Here is a 21,666-nt window from a genome sequence, read left to right as displayed (position 1 = left end):
TGATGCATTCCCATGTTTTACAACTATAAACAATATCCTGTGGATTTCACCCTGAATTCATAGCACTGAGTATGTTCAATAAGCCTGAAATCAGGAGCTTAAGTGCCAGTGGCCCAAATTTAAGTGTCCCATGATTGAGAAGGAAGCCAACCAACCAGCAGATAGAAATATAAACCCCTAGAGGTAGGCAATTCTATCTGCTCTTCAAAAGACTTCAGAGACCAAGTCCTGAAAAACTGACATCCATTTTAAAGTAATCCCCATGTGCATACAGTTGTGCACACATATGGATTCACAAACCAATGACACCCAAGGTCACAAGTCATCGATGCAATCAAAGCCATAGAGATGTCCAAGAAAACTAACAGACTTAGAAAACAAAGTATCTTTACATGTGACACTAGAATGAAAATAATTTTAAAATGTAGAAGATCCATTAATATTTATAAGACTGTGTGTATTGGAAATACAGAGTTCAAACTCAAACTTTACTCCCAATCCAGCATCTCTACACTCACTCCGGCACCTTTTCCACTTCTCTCACTAGGAACTGCATTCATCGATAGTGAGAAACTTGACTCTCGTAATAATTCATATTCTATTGAATTGTATTTCCAACCCTGCTATATATGTAAAATGGTTTCAGAATCTCTAAACAACACCTGTGTGGAAAAAAAATATTGTCTATAATGTAAGATTTTAGTAGTTAAAAAAAAACTATAGTCTCATAGAATATAGTCAAATGACTATTGTCTGGTCTAGGAGAAAATTCTGTTTTTATTTGCCTCGTTCAGTATGATCATGTTATCCATTTGTGTCATTGTTAGGATCCATTTTCTGTCGTCTTCTATTTTAGCCTCTCTGTGAGATGGTTGGTCTTCATTTTTCATTTCTGAGATATGGGTGGCATTACTGTAGCTGTCCTTCCTTTAAAATAACTCTGTGAGGGGAATGGGAGGGTTGGGAAGCATAATCAGAATACACTGTATGAAAAGTATCTATTTTCGATACAAATAATAATAAAATCAAATAGAACTGAGATGAAGTCTGTAATCATATTTTTAACATCGTATCTCAAGATACTAGCTGATACAGTAAAGCTATAAACTTTTCATACACTGTAATGGAGAAATTATCCTATTGTTTAAGAACAATAATATTGTCAACCTAGAGAACATAAGAGTATATATAGGTATGTTTCTAGAGGCTGTAAGAGACTTACTGGTCAAAATCAATATAAATAATACAAACGCACACACACATACATATTTCAGTGTCAGATATAAAACAACATTTGAAACCATTAAACTATCAGTGATATAGAAGAATATCTTAGAAGAACATGAAAGAACTCTATAAGAATAGTGTAAAATTCAAGAGGTGACAGTAAACAGGACAGTTTAAGCTCTGACTTTGATATCTTTGACAACCTACGCAGGTCTCCTCAGACTGATTTAGACATCTGATGTATTCCAGCCAAAGTCACAACAGATTTGTTTTGCCTTTTGGTAATTTTTTAATGATTCTAAAACAGACGACAGACAACATACTCCGAAGAGGAGGAAAAAATAAGACATGGGATTTTGACCCCTAGGAATTCAGACTTAAATCTAAAAATCTTAAAACAGGAGTGTTCAGTAGACACCACTGAATGGAATAAAACACAGGCAGAACCCTTGAGTGCATGAGTTATGACAGGGCTAGCTTTGCAAGCCACTGTAAAAATAATGGCTTCCACCACGCATGGAGCAGTGTCAAGTGACTACCCATATGGAAACAATGCAAATTGAATCTTATTTCCATCAGACAGAAAAGAAAGACCCTAAGTAAATTAAATCTTAAATGTGAAAGGAAAAACCATAAACTCATTGGAGGCAAAAGAACAGTCCTTTATGACCCCTAGAGAGGAAGAGTGCTTAAAACAAAAGTGTATCAAAACAAATCTATCAAAAACAAGAAACAGAGACTGGTACAATACATTAACATTAAAAACCATTTTCATAAGACATCAAAAGAAAGCAATTTGTAAAACTGAAGTAGTAAATATACCTGTTACCTGTGTAGTCAACAAAGGGCAGTGTGGTGGTTACATAAAGGATCTACAATTACAGGCATGTGCCACCATACCAAGCACAAACAGGCATAAAAAACTTGAAATCTGCTACCACTCAAGCCTTGGTCAGGATATAATGGAACTGAACCCTCATATCCTGCTAACAGAGGAGAATCTGTATCATCTCCCTGGGAAACAACCTGACATCTCCTACATTGAGCCCCTGCATGCCCTTTGGCCAGTCCAACTCTAGTTCCAAGAACAACGTTCATGCCTTTGTAAAGAGATGTATACAAGAGGAGAAATAGCAAAATGTCTTAGTCTTTCATTGCTGTAAACAGATACCATGACCAAGACAACTCTTATAAAGCACAACATTATTTGGGTCTAGCTTCCAAGTTCAGATTCAGTCCATTATCACCATAGCAGGAAGCATGGCAGTATCTAGACAGGCATGGTGCTGGAGGGGCTAAGCATTCTATATCTTCATCCAAATGAAACCAGGAGCAGACTGTCCTCAGTCAGCTAGGAGGAGGGTTTCAAAGCCCACCCCCACAGTGACACACTTCCTCCAACAAGGCCACACCTTCTAGTAGTACCACTCACTGGGCCAAGCATGTTCAAACCACCAGACAGAATTAGAAGTGATCAAACAAAAACAGTGATGGAATATATACGTTGGTAGTGGTTGCCTCACACAATGGGTCATCCCTGAACAGTGGAAATGAAGAGCTACAGCTACACAAACAGAATTCATATTAACCCAGACTTGATTTTCTTCAAAAGCTCTGCAGCATCCTTCTGGGATGTAACATACATGGAGTACCTTTAAAGAATGGCAATGGCATCTAGTGAGATGAGCTTGTGGGGTTTTTTTCTTTCAGTTCGTTTATATGGTGGATTATGTTTATGGATATTCATATATTGAACCAGCCCTGCATCTCTAGGATAAAGAATGATTGATCATAGTGGATGATGTCTTTGATGTATTCTTGGATTCAGTTTGTTAGTATTTTATGGAATATTTTTGCATCAATGTTCATAAGGGAAATAGGTTTGAAATTCTCTTTCTTTGTTGAGTCTTTGTGCAGTTTAGGTACCAGGGTGACTGTGGCCACATAGAATGAGTTTGGCAGTATTCTTTCTGTTTCTGTTTTGTGGAATAGTTTGAGAAGTGTTGGCATTAGCTCTTTTTTTTAAGATCTGGTAGAATTCTGCACTAAAACCATCTGGCCCAAAAAAAGCATTTTGACAATATCGAACACCCCTTCATGTTAAAAGCCTTGGAGAGGGCAGGGATACAAGGGGCATAACTAAACACAATAAAGGCAATATACACCAAGCCAATAGCCAAAGTTCACTAGAATCAATACAACAAGGCTTTCCACTCTCCTCATATCTGTTCAATGTAGTACATGAAGTTCTAGATAGAGCAATAAGAGAACTAAAGGAGATCAATGGGATACAAGTTGGAAAGGGAGAAGTCAAAGTATCACTATAGATAATATGATAGTATATGTAAGTGACCCCAAAAATTCTACCAGAGAATTCCTATAGCTGATAAACACCTTCACAAAAGTGATTGGATACAAAATTGACTCAAAGAAATCAGTAACTTTCCTTTATAAAAGTAATAAACAGGCTGAGAAAAAAAATGAGGGAAAAAACACCTTTCACAATAGCCACAAATAACATGAAATTCCTTGATGTAACTCTAACCAAGCAAGTCAAAGATCTGTATGGCAAGAACTTCAACTCTCCGAAGAAAGAAACTGAGGAAGACATCAGAAGGTGGAAAGATCTTCCTTGCTCATGGATCAGAAGGATTAACATAGTGAAAATGGTCATCTTACCAAAAGCAATCTACAGATTCTATGGAATTCCCACAAAAATTCCAACACAATCCTTCAAAGATCTTGAAAGAACAATTCTCAACTTCATATGGAAACAGAAAATACCCCAGGGTAGCTAGAATGACCCTGAACAATAAAAAAAAAAAAAAAAAAAAAACTTCTAGAGGTAGCACTACCCCTGATTTCAAGCTGTATTATAGAGCAATAGTAATAAGAACTGCATGGTATTGGTATAAAAACAGACAGGTGGATGAGTGGAATTGAATCAAGACCCAGAAATAAACTCATACACCTTCAGACACTTGATTTTTGACAAAAGAAACCAAAACCATACAATGGAAAGAGAGAGCATCTCCAACAAATTGTGCTGGTCTAACTGGATGTCTGCATGTAGAAGAATGCAAATAGATCCATATTTATCACCCTGCTCAAAACTGAAGTCCAAGTGGATCAAAGACCTCAACATAAAATCAGATACACTAAATCTAATAGAAGAGAAAGTGGGGAATAGCTTGAACTCATTGGTACAGGAGACAGTGTCCTGAACAGAACACCAATGGCTCAGGCACTAAAGTCAAGAATCAATAAATGAAAACTCATCAGATCATTATGACCATATAGATCAACCATCATCAGGACAAAATGACAGCCTACTGAGCAGGAAAATATCTTCGCTAATCCTACATTTGACAGAGGACTAATATGCAAGAAGCTAGACAGCAACAAACCGAATAACCCAGTTGAAAAATGGGATACCGAGCTAAACAAAATTCTCAATAGAGGAAATTTGAATGGCTGAGAAGCACCTAAAGAAATGTTCAGTGTCCTTAGTCATCAGGGAAATGCAAATCAAAACAACTCTGAGATTCCATCTTATAGCGATCAGAATCGCTAAGACCAAAAACTCAAAACATTGCACTGCTGGTGGGAGTGAAGACTTGTACAACCACTCTGGAGATCAATTTGGCAGTTTCTCAGAAGATTGGGAATAGTTCTATCTCAAGTTTTAGCTATACCACTCCTGGACATATGTCAAAACGATGCTCTAACATCCCACAAGGATATTTGCTGAACTACATTAATAGAAGCTTTATTGGTAATAACCAGAAACAAGAAACAACCTAAATGTCTCTCACCTAAGAATGGATACAAAAATGTGATATATCTATATACTGGAATACTTTTCAGCCGTTAAAAACAATGACATCATGGATTTCGCTGACAAATGGATGGAACTTGAAAATATCCTGAGTGAGGTGAGCCAGACCCAAAAGGACATGAATGGTATTACTAACTTATAAGTGAATATTAGCCATAAAGTACAGGGTAGCCATGCTATAATCAACAGACCCAAGGAAGCCAAACAAGAAGGAGGGCACAAGGGAGGGTGTTTGAATCTTTCTAAGAAGAGGAAACAAAATAGAGATCAGAGAGCAGTAGAAGGAGGAAGCTGGGTAGAAGAGGGGATAGGGAGGGGAACAGGGTGGGTGAGGGAGATCAGATGTAGGAAGAGCAGGGGAGAGAGATGGGAGAGACAACTTCTAGGAGTTGCTGGAGATCTGGGATAGGAGGAGGCCCCAGATGTTCTAAGGGGAAGCTCTAACTGAGATTCCTAACATTAGGTGATATAGATCTGAAGTGGCTACTTCCTGTAGCCAGGCAGGACTCCCAGTGGAAGGATAAGGGCAGAAACCCACCTACAAAACCTCTGACCCAAAATGTGTCCTGCCTACAAGATGTGCAGGGATAGAGATAGAGCATAGTCTGAGGGAATGGCCAACCAATGACTGTCCCAAATTGAAACCCTTCCCATGGACAAGAACTAGACCCTGGCACCATTAATGATACTCTGTTATGCTTGCAGACAGAAACCTGAGAGGCTCTACCCAGTAGCCAATGGGAAGAGATGCAGAGACACACACACCCAAACATTAGCTACAGCTCAGGGAGTTTTATGAAAAGAGTTGGGAGAAACATTGAGGGACTCAAAGAGGACAGGAACTCTATAGAAGGACCAACATACTCTACTAAACTGGACCCTTGGGGGCTCCCAGTGACTGAATAAACCACCAATCAAAGAGCAAGAACTGTATGGACCTAGACCTCCTACACATGTGTAGCAGATGAGCAGCTTGGTCTTCACATGAGTTTCCCAACAACTGGAGCAGAGGCTGTTCCTCTGCCTGCCTGCCTGCCTGCCTGCCTGCCTGCCTGCCTGCCTGCCTGCCTGCCTGTGGATCCCATTTTCCTAAATGGACTGCCTTGTCTAGTCTCAGTGGAAGAAGGGAAGGGGAGAGTGAGGAAGGAATTGAGGAGGAGGGCACTGGAAGGAGACAATGGGCTGATACTGGGTTGCAAAGGCAATAAACTAATAATAAAAAATGGATCAAGGAGGGAGAGGAATGGGAGGGTGGGCAAAGGAACTATTTGGCTTTCATGTCATAGTTTTTAAACTGGGTATTGGGTGTATAGCTCCTTGTTGTCCCACAGCACTTTATGAATGAAATACACTAGAGCAATTTGTTTCTACTTGCTATTTCAGTAAAATGTAAAGACATTTTAAAAGCCAGTTTGAGAGGAACACTCAGAGCTTAAGAGCACCCCTTCAGTTTACACCAGCACACACGGGTATCAGCAGACATCCGTGAGGATGAAGTATGCCAGATGAAAGTTTGAGAGGTTGCTCAGTCACTGAGGATGTTTGAAGGGGAAGAGAGAGGGCACAATGACAGGTGTCCTTGCACAGTATGGCTGTAGCAAACTGTAACACACACTGGGTGGATTATAGAGAAGTCATTGCTCATCGTTCTGGCTTCTGCAAGATGAGTACCAGGGCACAGCATCTGTTGAGGGCCTTCAGTTTCCATCGTCCCACAGAAGAAGAGAGCGAGCATGGGAGAGAGTGAGCCTGAACTAGAAATAACAGGCTGCTTTAGAATTGGTGTTAATCCAACCATTTCTTAGTGGTCCCGTTGTTGAAGGCTATTGAACTGGGGATTCTGTTGGTGTTTTTTTGGTCATTTGCTTATTTTTTCTTTTTTGTTTTTGTTTTTAAACATATTTGGGGACAGCACATTTAGCAAAGGGAGTCAAAAAAAAGTTAGATATGGTTGTATTTCTGATTTTCTACAATGAGAATCTATTTGCATATGGGTTGTATAGTTTTGAAAGATCCTGAGAGAGAGTGAAAAATTATTTAAGCCCCTAGACCTGTGTCCAAAATAGACCTCACTAATAGCAGGGAGTAGAACTTGCCCCATTGTTCCAGGAAATGTTTGTACAGAATACTCTAACAGTTCCTTAAACCCGTTATGCAAACTTACTAGCTTGCCAAATGCTATAGCACAATGCCAGGTGTTTGCGGTTTTTGCCAGGTGTTTGAGGTTTTTGCCTTTATAAGCCCCTTACCCCTTGAGCTCATGGTCGACTCCTCTACCCCTGCGAGGGTCGTCTCCAGTGCACTGGTCTTTCTCGAATAAACCTCTTGCAGTTTGCATCAAGACCATTTCTCGTGAGTGATTTGGGGTGTCGCCTCTCCTGAGTCAGAACGTGGGGGAGTCCTCACGTTGTGGATCTTTCAATTTGAGTCTTATAAACTCGAAAAGAGATCAGGAGATCAATTGTTGCTTTCAGGACAGAGTCTCACTATGCAACCAACTGGCATGGAACCTTCTGTGTAGATCAGGGATTGGATTGACCCTCAAGTCACAGAGATGTGCCAGCCTCTGCTTCCTGAGTACTGATTAAAGTGGGGCACCACTGTGCCTGTCCCAACCTGTAGAGAAATTGAACTAAGGAGGAAGGGGAGAAGAGGGAGTAGGGATATGGGAGGGAGGGAGGGGCAGAGAATAAAAGAAAGACAGAGGGAGAGGGGAAGAAGGGAGGGGAAGGGAGGAGTCAGGGTAGGGAGGGGGAAGAAAGGGAGCTAGGAAGGGGAGATGGAGAGAAGGGAAGAAAAATGGGAGAGCAGATAATAAAGGAAAGAGGCGGGAAATGGGAGGGAGGGGAAAAACCAAGTATTTAGTGTCTGTAGGATGGGTTAGGGTGTAGCGAGGCTGGGTAGGTGCCCCTGCTCCCCTGCCCTCACAGGTCAATACTTGTGAAATGCAGTCCTGTCTCCTGCAAGCTCCCTCAAGCTTGCTTACCTACAGGGAGGAAGCTTCAGTCTGCTCTCTGCAGGGCTGACCTTCTCTGCTTCGAGGGGGTGTAGGATTGAGTGACTCACAGCTCTCTGCATCCTGGAAAGGAGAGAACCTGCCTGTGGGTTCTCAGAGGAGGCTCCTAAGTTTTGTTTCCAGGGAGTTTCTTCAGAAAGTATGCTAATCAGATGCCCTGGTTAGCAGGGACTTGGCTGCTTCACCTCCTTATCAATTATTCATAGCATAATTTTTTTTTCTGAACACTGCGTCCTTAAACGTGGATTCTGTTTTTTTCTAAAACAGGTTTAAAATTCTAATATTTTCCTATGACAAGATTCCTAGCTGAAGATTAGGCTCTCTATTTTCTGATTCCTGCCCACGGATAAATGCCCCCTCCACCAAGGATAATAATCAAATTCGCAAATAAAACCATTTAAATGTTCTGCATTTAAGTATATAATACAATAAGTCAATGTCTCATCACCATCCTCTAAGCAATACTTAGGTTCCAAGGCAGGTTGAGCATTAATATCGGAGGGATGCTAATGTGATAAACAGAGAGAACTGCTTTTTTTTTTTTTTTTTTTGGTTTTTCGAGACAGGGTTTCTCTGTATAGCCCTAGCTGTCCTGCAACTCACTTTGTAGACCAGGCTGGCCTCGAACTCAGAAATCCGCCTGCCTCTGCCTCCCAAATGCTGGGATTAAAGGTGTGCACCACCACACCCGGCTGAGAGAACTGCTTTAAAAGTGTGGGGAATCACTGGCCTTTTCCAAGGTGGACTGTAAATTCAGTATTATTTATGGCATGCAGATTTGGATCTGTGAGAGTTTCTAACCTTGAAGACTATATATCCTGGAGCTGTGTTCCATTTGGGTGACTTTAAGACACTCGGCTGAAGGGCGGGAGACAGTCCCCTTTAACTCACTGTTCGGGGTAGTCCATCACATCTGTTAGGGTATTGTGGCCATTAGTGCATTACTGTGTAGCGTCTGTTTGTAATTTTAATAAATCATACATCTAAAGGCTTTTATAATCAAAGTGATGTGTGGTAGGCATTTTCCAGATTGGAATGCAAAGGGAGAGGAAGAGAGACCAGACAGAGATGCGCTGTAAAGGACAAATACTTAAAAGGGCCCATCCTGGTTAATTTAGATTCAGTCTACATGTGTGAAATTGGGCTTTTTGGTTTGGTTTTTTTCTTCTTCTTCTTCTTTTCTTTTATTTGTTTATTTTATTTTATTTTATTTTATTTTATTTTATTGCAAATTTATTACTGCAAAGTGTCACAAACAGACATTCCAGCATTTGCTCCCCAGCTTGGCATCCTCTTGAGAGCAAAACTAAACATGTATTGCTGGGGAATTCTGTGTCCTCCATCCTTTATCAGCTCTGCTGCTTCTTTTCCTTGACATATTTGTTCATTAGTTCATTTGTTCACTAAATGTTTAAGTGCACACTTCTGATGTGCCCCCGGTACAGGGCCCCAGGCATGTAGCTGAGGGTCAGGCTGTTCCCAGGGAGATACTGCTGTGAAAAATGTTCTCCTTCTCCTGTGTCTCTTCTCCATGTGAAGAGTTTGCACTCGGTACCTCATTACCTAAGCTTATCTCTGTCCAGATCTCTACTCCTGTTCACACATAACCCACCCCTGGTCTCTTTACCTCAGAAACCCTATAACCAGCTCCATATTATAGCCCATATGACACCAAGTCCCAATGTGACTTACATGTCTAAGTCATTGCTGTTTGGATATTATTTTAAGGCCATAAATACAGACATGAATGGTAATGCACAAATAAAGGATTTATGACCAACGCTAACCCTGGGTTTGAAGAAGGCCTCCCTATAGGACTGAAAGCTTCCAAGGGCACGGAAGGCAGTGAGAAGAGCCAACTGCTCCTCCACAGATGAAGCAGAGGATCATCAGTGGAGGAACCCGTGTGGTCAGGACCGGCAAAGCCAGGAGGTAAGAAACACAGTTATGACTCCGTTAAAAGTAACCTGCGTTAAGGGACAGACTGAGAACCAAGACAAATAGGGAATCCAAGGCAACTGTCAGGACTCTAAGGTTTTATATTATTTTTCAGTAGCTGTGAAAGTAATTCCTTGAGAATGACTTACAGGAGGGTTAGTTTAAGCTCACAGCTTCAGAGTTTTGATTCATAGTCCTTGGCTCTGATGAATCTGGGTCCCTTTGAGGCAGAGCATCATGGTACAGGAAGCTTATGCTAGGGTGAGGCAGAGCATCATGGTACAGGAAGCTTGTGTCTGTGTGAAGCAGAGCATCATGGTATAGGAAGCTTGTGTCTGTGTGAAGCAGAGCATCATGGTACAGGAAGCTTGTGTCTGTGTGAAGCAGAGCATCATGGTACAGGAAGCTTGTGTCTGTGTGAAGCAGAGCATCATGGTACAGGAAGCTTGTGTCTGTGTGAAGCAGAGCATCATGGTACAGGAAGCTTGTGTCTGTGTGAAGCAGAGCATCATAGTACAGGAAGCTTGTGTCTGTGTGAAGCAGAGCATCATGGTACAGGAAGCTGTGGCAGAGTGATTATCCCCATGAGCTGGATGCATGAAGGCTCTTCAAAGGCACGCCTGAATGAGAGCTTCCTCCAGCTAGGCTCCTCCCAAAGTTTCCCCCATCTTCTAAAATAGTGCCACCAGTTGGTGACTTGAGCCAGTGAGGACATTTCACATTTTAGTTCTAATAGCTTCTACCACATTTAGTCACCTGGTCAAAGGGGGGCACCCACATAGCCTTTATTATTCATTGTGCCTAAGGGCATGGGTTCTCATTAGAGAGCCTAGATTTATTCATTCCAAGCAATTTCCTTTTCCATTCTCATAAAGTCCCAAACCAAAAGGACTTTTCTGGCTATAACACACCAGAACTTGGTCGCACTTTTTACCTACTGGGGTCAGAGTTCTGATGCTGAGACTAAGTAATGCCAGACAGCAACCTCCCTCATGTGCTTCTGAGTGTGCTGTCGCTGTCACCCACAGAAGCCTCCACTAGGGACCTTGGGTTCTAGTTATCTGCCACCCCTCTGGTGGGCATCATGGTGCTGATGTTGACTTTCCTGTTTGGTACATTGATATGACAGGAAAGATGCCCAGTACTGTTTGCCTAGTGTTGTTTGAGTGATTAACCACATTCACCCATTTTATAAGCTGGATGACAATCTTATATGCTGGGAGCTATGATTATCCCCATTTTTCAAATAAGGAAACTGAGGCATGAAGAGATTATCTAGAAGATCTATTTAGATAGTTACTACACTGAATTGTGTTTTGGTTATTCATAAGAGGCTCTGTGACATGACTGTAATCTTATCCTGACATACCTGATAAATGTTGCTTTTGCTTTGTGTTTGATGTATTTGAGACTTACGGTGTTCTCTGAAGTGTTTATCTAATGGTGGCCCTGTCATGGTTTCAAAACAATATGAAACATTCTTCTGAGGCTATTTGTTGACTGGTTCTGTTGTGTTAGTGATTTTAGCTCATTATAATTAGTAACAAAATCTGCTTTTGCTTTCACACACTCCAGGTACATCTATCCTGTGTTAGGTGGTAACAAAGAAACACTGGAGCCTTGTCTCTGGGATCATTTTCTCTCCTCCTCTGGGACTGAGGCTGCAGAGTCACTGCTGTTAAAATGGTCTCTCTCCTTCCTGGCTAGGCAGGAGGAGCAGGCTCTCATCAGGAGCCGTCTCAGGATGGCTGCAGTTCACAGTAACCTGCTCCATATTTGATGAAGAGCTGGAGGAGAGGAACTCAAAGTCTCCAAACACAAAGAAATGCTAATTAGCCTGGTTTGATTGGCACACGTTGATGTCACACGCCCCTTAAATAGGAACAATTATTAATTGTTAATGAAAAAGAAGGGGCAGGAAAGTCAAAGGAAAATTGTCCCCTGAATGTCATCCTGAGGGGGACTCTTGGGATCACTGTGAAGATGGCAGTCAGTTCAGGCACCTCAGGAATTTAAGGAGGTCACAGAATTGGTTATCACAAAATAATTGGTGTGTGTGTGTGTGTGTGTGTGTGTGTGTGTACATGTGTACTTGTGTACATGTATGTTTGTATGCATATGTGCTTGTGCATGTGTGTATATGTGTGTGTGAGCTCATCTCTGCCATTGTGACTTCTCTGTTTAATGTAATTTTTAAAGGATAAGACATTTAGTCAGGTATACTTAGCCTACTATTCCAAAAGTTTAGGTATTTCTTGGTGTTACAGCTACCTAAAGCTATTTTTTTTAATGTTTTCCTCTGTACCTAGGATAAAATGCGGAAACCTCACATCAGCAGTCTCTTTATGCGGCTGGGTTATGATTCTACAGCTCAAAATGTCCTTATTTCAAACTGGCCTGAGGGAAGTCTGGCTAAAATCAAGACTTTGGGGAGACATGTAACTTGACACTAAACAAATTCTGAGGCTCTCTGTTTATCTTTCTTTCCATGTTGGATCCCAGATGTGTACTTTTTTCTGGGCTGTCTGGAACCAAGCTGATGATTTTTTTTTCTTTCCTTCCAGGATCCTCTGTGAGGACAGCGGTTGGTGACAAGAGCCATCAGAGCAAGGGGCAGGCTGACAGGAGTGAGGGCACAGTGGAGTCAGCCCAATGGGGCTCATTAGCTCAGCGTTCTTCATCATGGCTGGAGGCCTTGATCTTTACTAGAAAATTCCACACAGTCTCAAGTGCTGAGCAAAATCAACCAGATTCTATTGCTAGGAAGTAAGTTATGAAGAAAATGTCTTAATAAAAAGATAGGCTTTAACTAGTCACCTTGATCATTTTTTTTTCAGGCATCCACAGATGGAGTGGTCAAGAGAGGTAAGTTTACAATGGTTTCAAGCAAAGATCATTTTTTACAGAGATGCCACTTATGACATACATACATACCAGAAAGATTTCCTAGACCAAAAAGTACAACATGTGAAGGCAGGATAGACATTTTAAACCTGACAGTAGATATGAAAACATTGGTTGCCCTCAGAAGTGGAGACTGAGACAAGGATTTGAGTGCAAAATCCCTTTTATTTACATAGGGCGTAGCCCTAGGGAAGTCAGTTAGGGAAGAGAGCTCTGAAGCTCTAAGCCACTAGGAGGAGTATAGAACAGACCTCAACGCTACCAGCTACCCTTTTAGTTTTGGTTCCAGGATTTTCTCTTCCGGGTATTTCCTGACTGCTTTGTGACAGGTCTGAGAGCCAAGCGTGTCCTTGACTTGTATTACTATATACAAAAAGGAAGCTGTTGACCAGATGGCTTCCCTGGGTTCCTTCTCTCATGGATTCCCCATAGATGTCACGTGTACCACATAGCCACACACACCCCTTCCACCATGCCTGGTGCTCTTGAGTCTAAACCAAGTTACTGGGTGAATGAAAACATGTACTGAGATGTGTCCATGAGCTAACAAAGCTCACCTCTGTCTCTGTGATTGTTTTCCCTACTTCATTTCATGTACAACTCAGTGAAACCTCTTTGACTCATTTCAGCTCCTAGCACGATGAGCATTTCAAAGCTCTCCATCCCTTTACCCTGTAATGATGGCAGACATCACACTTACAGAATCTTCCTGTCTTTGATCACGTCACATTAGCAGTGCACAGTAATGTTCAGGAAATGTCAGCCGTCTGGGGGAGTAGGCATGCCCTTTCATGTCAAATTCAGACTTCCTGTGGACCTCTACCAACAGCATACTTGATGCAAAGCATGTTCCCTGCACTTTGTACGAACAGAGAGGGAGCTGTTCTCAAGGCCATGCTCCCTGCTATCTATGAGGAGTTCTAAGGATAGGCAATGCTCAGTTTGTCCTTCACAAGATTTTTTTTTTAATTGAGTGTCATTAGGCAGGGCTTGTTGACTTGGGTTGACCAGTTGTCTATTTCCCAAAGTAGGCCAAGAATCTGGGGCTTTATTGCTGGAGGCATCCTGTCTGGCCTTCTTCACACAGCTGCATCTATCCTCTGCAGCCTCCAGCTGTCTGTATTCCCAGAAACTTAAAGATGAGTAGATGGTGTTTAGATGAACCCCCTTCCCTTAAGTCTCTTTCTGTGCTGGAAATGAACCCCAGGAAAACCAGTAGAGGAGTAGTGAGGGCCAGGTAGAGAGAGAGCTCCTCACCCTAGTTTGTAGAACTGCCTACATACACCATGATCCCCTCTATCTTACAACCACCTCAGCCTCCTCCCAACAGACCTAATTCAGTTGTCTCCCAGCCCCTTGTTACTGAAACTCTCCCTTTTCCTTATGCTAAAGTTTAAAACTCAGTGGTCTTTGTTTCACTATTGTTGGGAAACAGACCTCATTCCCGTCTTGTTCTCTATCTGCTGAACAGGTGGCTTTCACCTGAAAGCCTTTATTTCAGGATTTTAATATCTGTTAGTTTAACAGGTTATGAAGCTAGAAATATAGGCAGCAGATGGGAAGTGGTAGTAACTCCAGGCCAAGCTTGTTTCACTTCAGTCTGGTTTTAGCACTGGGGGTGTAAAGAGACATAATTGATAATAGATATACAGGCTAAAGGATACAAGATATGTTATGAGCCTTACCTAAAAGTAGCACATTGCCAGGCACAGCAATGACGGATTCAGGGCAGAGAGCACGGCACTTGCTTTTGCAATAAGGAAGAGTTTGTTCCACTATGGAAACTTTCCATCCAGGAAGAGTTCATGCCAAAATTTGCCTAAGCATTCTTTTCTTCCAAAGGGCAGAGTCCTGAGGATGGCCCCTTTGGGCGGCAAGACCCCGTGAATGTCATGCACAACTTGGAGAAAGTAACCCAAGTGGCACACACTGGAGCCTAAGCAAATTGCCCAGAAATCAACTGGCTGCAGCACAAACTAATTGAATCTCCACAGAAAGTACCCTTCCTGGCCACACCGTCCCTCCACAACGAAGAAATAAGTAAATTAAACTGAGTGTATACAAGGTACTCAAACCCCTCCACTCCTCTCAACAATGATAGGAAAAAGTCTCCCCACTAGTCAGAAGAAATGGAGGTAGCAATTTCATATATTGGATGAAGGCAGTATCTGCATTGGCCTCTTATGGTGGTTTAAGTGAGAATGGCACCTATAGGTTCATAGATTTGGTCATGGGGGTTGGGGTGACACTGTTTACAAGGATTAGGAAGTGTGGCCTTATAGGAGAAGTATGTCCCTGGGAGATGGGCTTTGAGGTTTCAAAAGCCAATTCTAAGCCTGGAGTCTCTCTCTACTTGTCTCCTGCAGATCTGGATGTAGAACTCTCAGCTCCTTCTCCGGCAACATGTCTAGCCGCATGCTGCTATGCCCCCGCCCTGATGGCAATGGACTAAACCTCAGAAACTGTAAGTCAGCCTCAGTTGAATGCTTTCCTTTATAAGAGTTGCTGTGGTCATGGTGTCCCTTTGCAACAGCAGAATGCTGACGCAGACACTTCTTGATCCTAGCTGTTAGCAGCAGCCTAATTTACAGAGATAGTTACTGTGGGCGAAAATGTCAACCCCTGTAGGCATCTTCCACCCACAGTTAAGAAGCTGGGGGTGGGGTTGGGTTTGTTCTGGAGACATTCATTATATTTCTGCAGATGTCTGGCATTTCCCTGAGACTCTATATCACTTATACAGTCACCAGAAGTAAGGGTGTTGAAACCACTCGCCGGTCCCTCCCAAGTAGCGTCTCATCTGCTTTTGTTTTGTTTATGCACACAAAACATCCAGAATTCACATGATGCATTATCTAAGTTCCCTAGAAGTTGATAAAAGCATAAAGAGACTAAAAACCATGATCTGACTGGAAAGCTGGTAACAGTGATTTCCCCCCAGAATGTAGAAACTGAAAAGACCATGGAAAGTCAACCAGGGCAGTTGAAAATGAGTTAAACATGGAGGTCCCTCTGTAAACATCTGTTCTTCACTATCAACTTTCAAATGAGAAACTACAAACCACAACTGATTCATTTGAGAGCATCCAATTGCTTTGGGTTATTACCCTGATAAAATATTTATTGTGTTGAATTTACCACCTTGACTCTTGGAGGAGATTAAAGTGTGCTACTGTAGAGAAATGTCTTCTGAACTCGTTCCACATCCAGAATGTAATCTCTGCTTCTTCTAGATAAAAAAACTCACCATTTCCCCCTCCATTCTGCACCAAACCCCAGCATCATACTCTCTGTCCCTAGGAATCTGGCCACTCTAGGTTTCACTCTAAGGGTGAAACCATCCATGCTGTTCTCTTTGGGTATGACTTGGTTCTGTTTTAGCAGAGTGTCCTGAAGGGTCACTCATGCTGTGCCAAAAGACCAATGAGGAGCCATTAAATCCAGGTACAATCCATCAATGAACTGAGAAAGCCGGCACTTCTTGAATATACTTCAGACTCTCAATATAGATTCAGAAAGGAGGTCTCGAATTGTGTGACATCTCTGTCTTTAGTTTGGTGGAAACTGTCATACTGAATTCCATGACAGTTACAATAACACCACAGAACATGGTGAATCCCATTTCTCCACATCACTGACACATTTGAAAGACTGTTTTCATTTTTTATAATATGTACATGGAGTTGGTCCCAACATCTGAATGCAGGTGCCTACAAAGACCAGAGGAATCAGCTATCTCTGAAGTTTGAGTAACAGGTGATTGTGGGGCATCTGAATTCAGGTGCTAGGAACCGAACTCGAGTCCTCTACAAGGGCAGTGCATGCTTCCTAACTGCCAAAGCTCACCAACACATTTTCTTTTCAAAATGATAGCCATTCTAATGAAAGGGAAATGGCTTCTCATTTTGGTTTTGAATCCGGGAAGGCCATTATTCGGTCACAGTCTTATAGTGTATAATCCTGGTCAATACTTTTGTATCAATATCCATCCAGGATATTGACCCACCATTTTCCTTGCTTTGGTGATGTTATCGGCTTTGCTGCTAGAGTTGCTAGGGGAGGGCTGGTCTCAGAGTGAGTTTAAAAGCACCCTTCCTGTTCAGTGTTTTAAAGACACTTTTGGAACCAGCATTAATTCTTTAATGTTTAGTGGAATTCTCAAGTGAAGCCATCTGGTCCTGGGCTTTGCTTTGCTGGGGAGTTTTTCCTTCTCTGCTGCTTATTAGCCTATTCAGCTTCTGTATTTGTGCTCCATCCTAGGCAGGTGTTACATTTCTAGGAACGCATTCATGTCTCTGAATTCTCTGATGTGACAGTGCATAGTCTTCTCCCTCATCCCTTTTCCTGTGGAGCAGTGATGCTGCTTTCTAGTTCATCCACTCTGTGCACTTACCCCACCTAACCACTTGCCCATTGTATTGATCCAGGAAAACAGATCTCATTTCCTCATGGTTTTTGTTTTCCTATTGTTTTCTCATTCATTATTTCTATGAGCTCTGCTGTAATTTTTTTTCTTTTGTTAGAGTTTGAATGGTCTTGATCTCTGTTCCTTGTTGTGTAGTTGGCTTGTCATTGTGGGAATCTTAAAAAGAATAACGTTGATGCTTGTTTGTGCCATGTCTTTGCTTTCATTTGTCTTAAGGCATTTCCCAAATTCCCCTTATGATTTTTCTCTGATGCATCCAAGTTGACACCCATATATTTGGGGATTCCTTCACTATTGATCTATAATCTCATCCCATTATGACCAGGAAAGATACTTTGCATGACACAGCATCTGTGGACTTGTAAAGACTTGTCTTGAGGTCTGCTTATGTGGCTGTGCTAAGAACACTTCCTGTACCTGTCTGGTTCTTCTGGCATGGGTTCCTCTTTGTCCGGTAAATCCAGTTATCCAGTGGTGTTGTTCAAGCCTTCACATCTTTAGTGACTTCTAGTCTGGTTGCTCTATTTATTGTTAAAACAGGGTATGGACATCTCTTGCTATTACTGTTACTTTCTACTTTTTTTCTCTCTGACCCTGCCAAAAATTCTTCCACATATGTAGGCACTTTGAAGTTAGGTATATGGTTCCTGCACCTTCTCATGAGCTGACCTTTTTATGATTACATGGATCCTTCTTTGCATCTTAAAACATTCTACTCATGCTCTGGTTGGGTGTGTATTCTTAGCATAGGCATTTTGCTCTTCTGTCCGATATGAGCATAGAGTGTTACTTTCCATTTCTCTACTCCCCTGTGTACCTGTAGTTCTAAAACAACTCTCTGGGACGTGTTTTATTTTTAACATGTTTTAGTTTTATTATCAAATTGACACAACCTAGAGTTACCTAGGACAGGGCGATCCTCAACTGAAGAAGTCCCTCAATCAAATTGCTCTATGGTTGGGTCTGTGAGGAACCGTGTTGATTGATGTAAGTGAGCCAGTCCACTGTGGGTGGCACAATCCCTAGGCGGGTGGCCCTCCACTGTATAAGAAAGCTGGCAAAGAGCAAGTTGGAGAGTGAGCAATAAGGAGCATTGCTTTGGTTTCTGCTCTCCTTTCCCTTGGCACTGGACCATAACCCAGAAGTATAGGCAGACATAGACCGTTGACTCCCATAAACTCATTTTGGTCCATGTTCTATTAACAGCAATGGAAACCAAACTCGACAAGGGTAAATAGTTGTAGCCTATGTTTTTATTCATTCAATGGCACTGCACCTTCTGATTGGGAAATAAATCCACTTATATGAAACAGTTATCAGTGAGGCTAGACAGACAGTTCTGTAGTTAAGTTGCCTTTTCAGAGGGCCCAGCATCTATTCCCAGCACCTACATGCTCACAACAATCATTAACTCCCGTTCTAGGTGAGCTGCCCTCTTCAGGCCTCTGAGGGTACCAGATACCCCCTTGGTTCAAGCTAAATACTCATACCTATAAAATAAATAAGTCTTCAAAAATCAAAAATAGAATCATAGACGGGGAAGGAGTATTCTACTCATTTCAGGGATTTTGTTTTTGTTTTTGTTTTTGTTTTTTTTAATGTGTCACACTTTTTGCCTCTCTTCCTCCTCCCAGGATTTTGTTTGTAGTTCATTATTTTCCAGTTTGGGGATTTTGATTGACAGGGCATGATCAGTATTTCATTTCGCTTTGTGTGCACGTGTAAATAGTTTCTTTTGTGTGACACTCCAATCACATGAAACAAAGTTGTAGCATTCTACTAAGTAACAATACAGTTACACATAGAACTTAAAAATGACAATCACCTAATTTCAACCAAATACAAACTCTCTGCTCTGTTTGTATCTCATGTTTTTAATGTTTATAAGTATTTTGTACCCATTACGAGATTTGTAGGGTTATTTTTTCACACTTATATTCTATAGACTCAAGTTAAAATACAGGTTGCCATATTTGCTCATATAAGTATTTTTGTATAAGACTTTGTGCTTCTTTCTGCACCCTCCTGTTCCAACCTGAAGGACTCCTTTTCTTTTTTAATGGAGCCAGGGTTTTTCATATTGACTCAAACATCCCACCACCATAAGCGTTCACTCCCGACAGCTATCTCAGTTAGGGTTTCTATCACTGTAGTCAAATACCATGATTGAAAGCAACTCAGTGAGCTTCACTCCTTTATCCACTTCCATATCACGGCCCGTTATAGAAGGAAGTCCAGGGCGGGACCTAAAGCAGAGGCCATGGGGCAGTACTGCTTACTGGCTTGTTCTTCATAGTTTGCTCAGCCTGCTTTCTTATACAACTTTGGGTTTGCCAAAGGCCAACCTTGTGGAGGCATCTCCTCAGAGAAGACTCTCTTCTCAGCTATGTCTAGGTTTATGTCAAATTGACCAAGACCAATGAGGAAAACACTTCTCCCTCTCTCTGTCTCTCTCCTTCCCTCTCTCTGTCTCTCTCTTTTCTCTCTCTCTCCCTCCCTCCCTCCCTCTCCCTCTCTCTCTGTCTCTCTCCTTCTTCCCTCTCTCTCTCCTTTACTCTCTCTCTGTCTCTCTTTCTCTCTCCCTCTCCCCCCTCTCTCTCCCTTTCCCTTTCCCTCTCCTCCTTTCCCTCCCCCTTCCCCTCTCTCTTTTTCTCCCCTCTTCCCCCCCAACCCCCATTTAACATTTTGTATAGAAGTTTCCTGTTAATGAACTCCAGCAGCTTCTCATCTGGGCAAGCCTCCATCTCCTCTTTGTTGCAGAAGGACAATTCTGACAACTACAATATTGTTTGACCTTTTTCTTTTAGCAGTTTGAATTCATCACTCCGCCCCCTGCTGGCCTACAAGGTTTCCACAGGGGACTCTGATAGGAAATTTCCTCCAGTGTGCTGGTAGCTAATCTTTGGCTGCTCCTTACTGGTTTCAGACGGCTACCTGAACTTGCACAGGACTGTTCTTTGGCTTCACCATAGCTGGAGTTCTTCTTGTGTCTAAAATGTGAATATTTTATTACCTGCTTCCTTCTCTCTGTCTCTCTGCCTGCCCCCCACCCCCAAGGGGGTGCTAATCCTACAACTGAGTTTACTTACCTCCAATCCTGCATGTTCATTTCTTCCTTCAAATATGAGAAGTTGGCTGCCATCATATTCTCAAGTAAGTTCCCTCCTTCCCCCTTTCTCCTTACACTTTCATAACACGTGCACTAGCCCAGTTATTTGTGATATAAAGCCTAAAATTTAAAAAGCCTTTGATGCATGGAGGAGCGCAGCCTGCAGATGCCTGCCCTTCTTCATTCCTGTTCTCTTTCTGCACCCCAAAACTTGATGGTCTCAAACAAAATGTTCAAATTTACCGACCCATTATTATTATTATTATTATTATTATTATTATTACTATTTTATCTAATCAAGTCTTCTTTATCTTCGCTGTACATTCAGTGTCCCTATGATAGAGCCTTTTGCCAAATTACTCTAGTGAATTTTTCAGGTCAATTATTTTATCTTTCAGTTCTAGAATTTGATTCATATCTGTAATTTTGCTGCCATTTGTATTCTCATTTTTATCTGTGACTTGCTTTGTGTTCAGTTGTCTGTGTTCTCTTTCTAAAGCACATCGACCGTCTTTATGACTGAGTTTAAACTGTCAAGAGCTCACAGGTCCCCATTTTACGGTCAACTTCTGAGCCTTTGTTGTGCTTCATTAGGCCGTGCTCCCTTGTCCTGTCCTTTGCTGGCCTTGCAGTCATTTACTGCGATCTTGGCATTCGGGATTTTTTTTTTTTTTTTTTTTTTTTTTTTTTTTTTTTTTTAAGACCTACAAAACCAAAATGAGAACAGGGCTGCAATCAATTGGGGTTGCCTACCAAACTGCTTCTGAGATCTTGCTCCCCCTTGTGCCCACCTGGGAAATTACATCCTTAAAGTGCTGTTCCCCTTGGTTTTCAGGGGTCCTTGAAATCACCCCAATGGATTAGTGTTCCCGGGTAAGGAGAGCCAGACCATCTAGTGGGTATCCTGCCCTGGTGTTTCGACAGTGGAAAGGGAACTACACAGAGGTGGCATACATTGAATGTCCCCTCACCTTGGCAAGCACAGTTCACCATGACTTAATATATGAAAAGTCATTAAGTCCTATTTATTGCCTTGCAAGAATCATGGAGCAATAGATACACTATAGTTTTGTTTTGTTTCGATTCAAAATGGACCTATAAATTGTCTTTTCGGTTGATGCTCTACTAGAACTATCGCCCCGTGAAAATTAAATAGTCTTCTGTAACACAATTTTCTTGGTGTGTATCTTGTTTTATTGATGACTGAG

At 41.8% G+C, this 21,666-nt stretch overlaps 2 long non-coding RNA genes across 4 annotated transcripts; one reads left to right on the top strand and one right to left on the bottom strand.

Annotated features, from left to right (window-relative positions):
* Nucleotides 1–789: 789 nt before the first annotated feature.
* Gm36312 lies at nt 790–10,525 on the bottom strand. Of its 3 annotated transcripts, none has more exons than XR_385722.3 (4): nt 10,169–10,525; nt 8,052–8,144; nt 7,315–7,697; nt 790–940 (listed from the first exon to the last, which is right to left on the bottom strand). It is a non-coding gene; the product is annotated as a predicted gene, 36312 (long non-coding RNA). The 3 variants fall into 3 exon arrangements; XR_876916.2 differs by having other exon boundaries at nt 7,315–7,681; XR_385721.3 differs by lacking the exons at nt 790–940; nt 7,315–7,697 and adding an exon at nt 7,806–7,831.
* Gm36252 lies at nt 10,348–15,396 on the top strand. Its single transcript, XR_876917.2, has 4 exons — nt 10,348–10,724; nt 12,584–12,785; nt 14,766–14,988; nt 15,290–15,396. It is a non-coding gene; the product is annotated as a predicted gene, 36252 (long non-coding RNA).
* Nucleotides 15,397–21,666: the final 6,270 nt, after the last annotated feature.

This window comes from Mus musculus, chromosome 17 (assembly GCF_000001635.26).
Source record: "Mus musculus strain C57BL/6J chromosome 17, GRCm38.p6 C57BL/6J".
NCBI lineage: Eukaryota > Metazoa > Chordata > Mammalia > Rodentia > Muridae > Mus > Mus musculus.
Note: the sequence above shows the minus strand (reverse complement) of the source record. Positions and strands in the feature narration are given on the sequence as shown.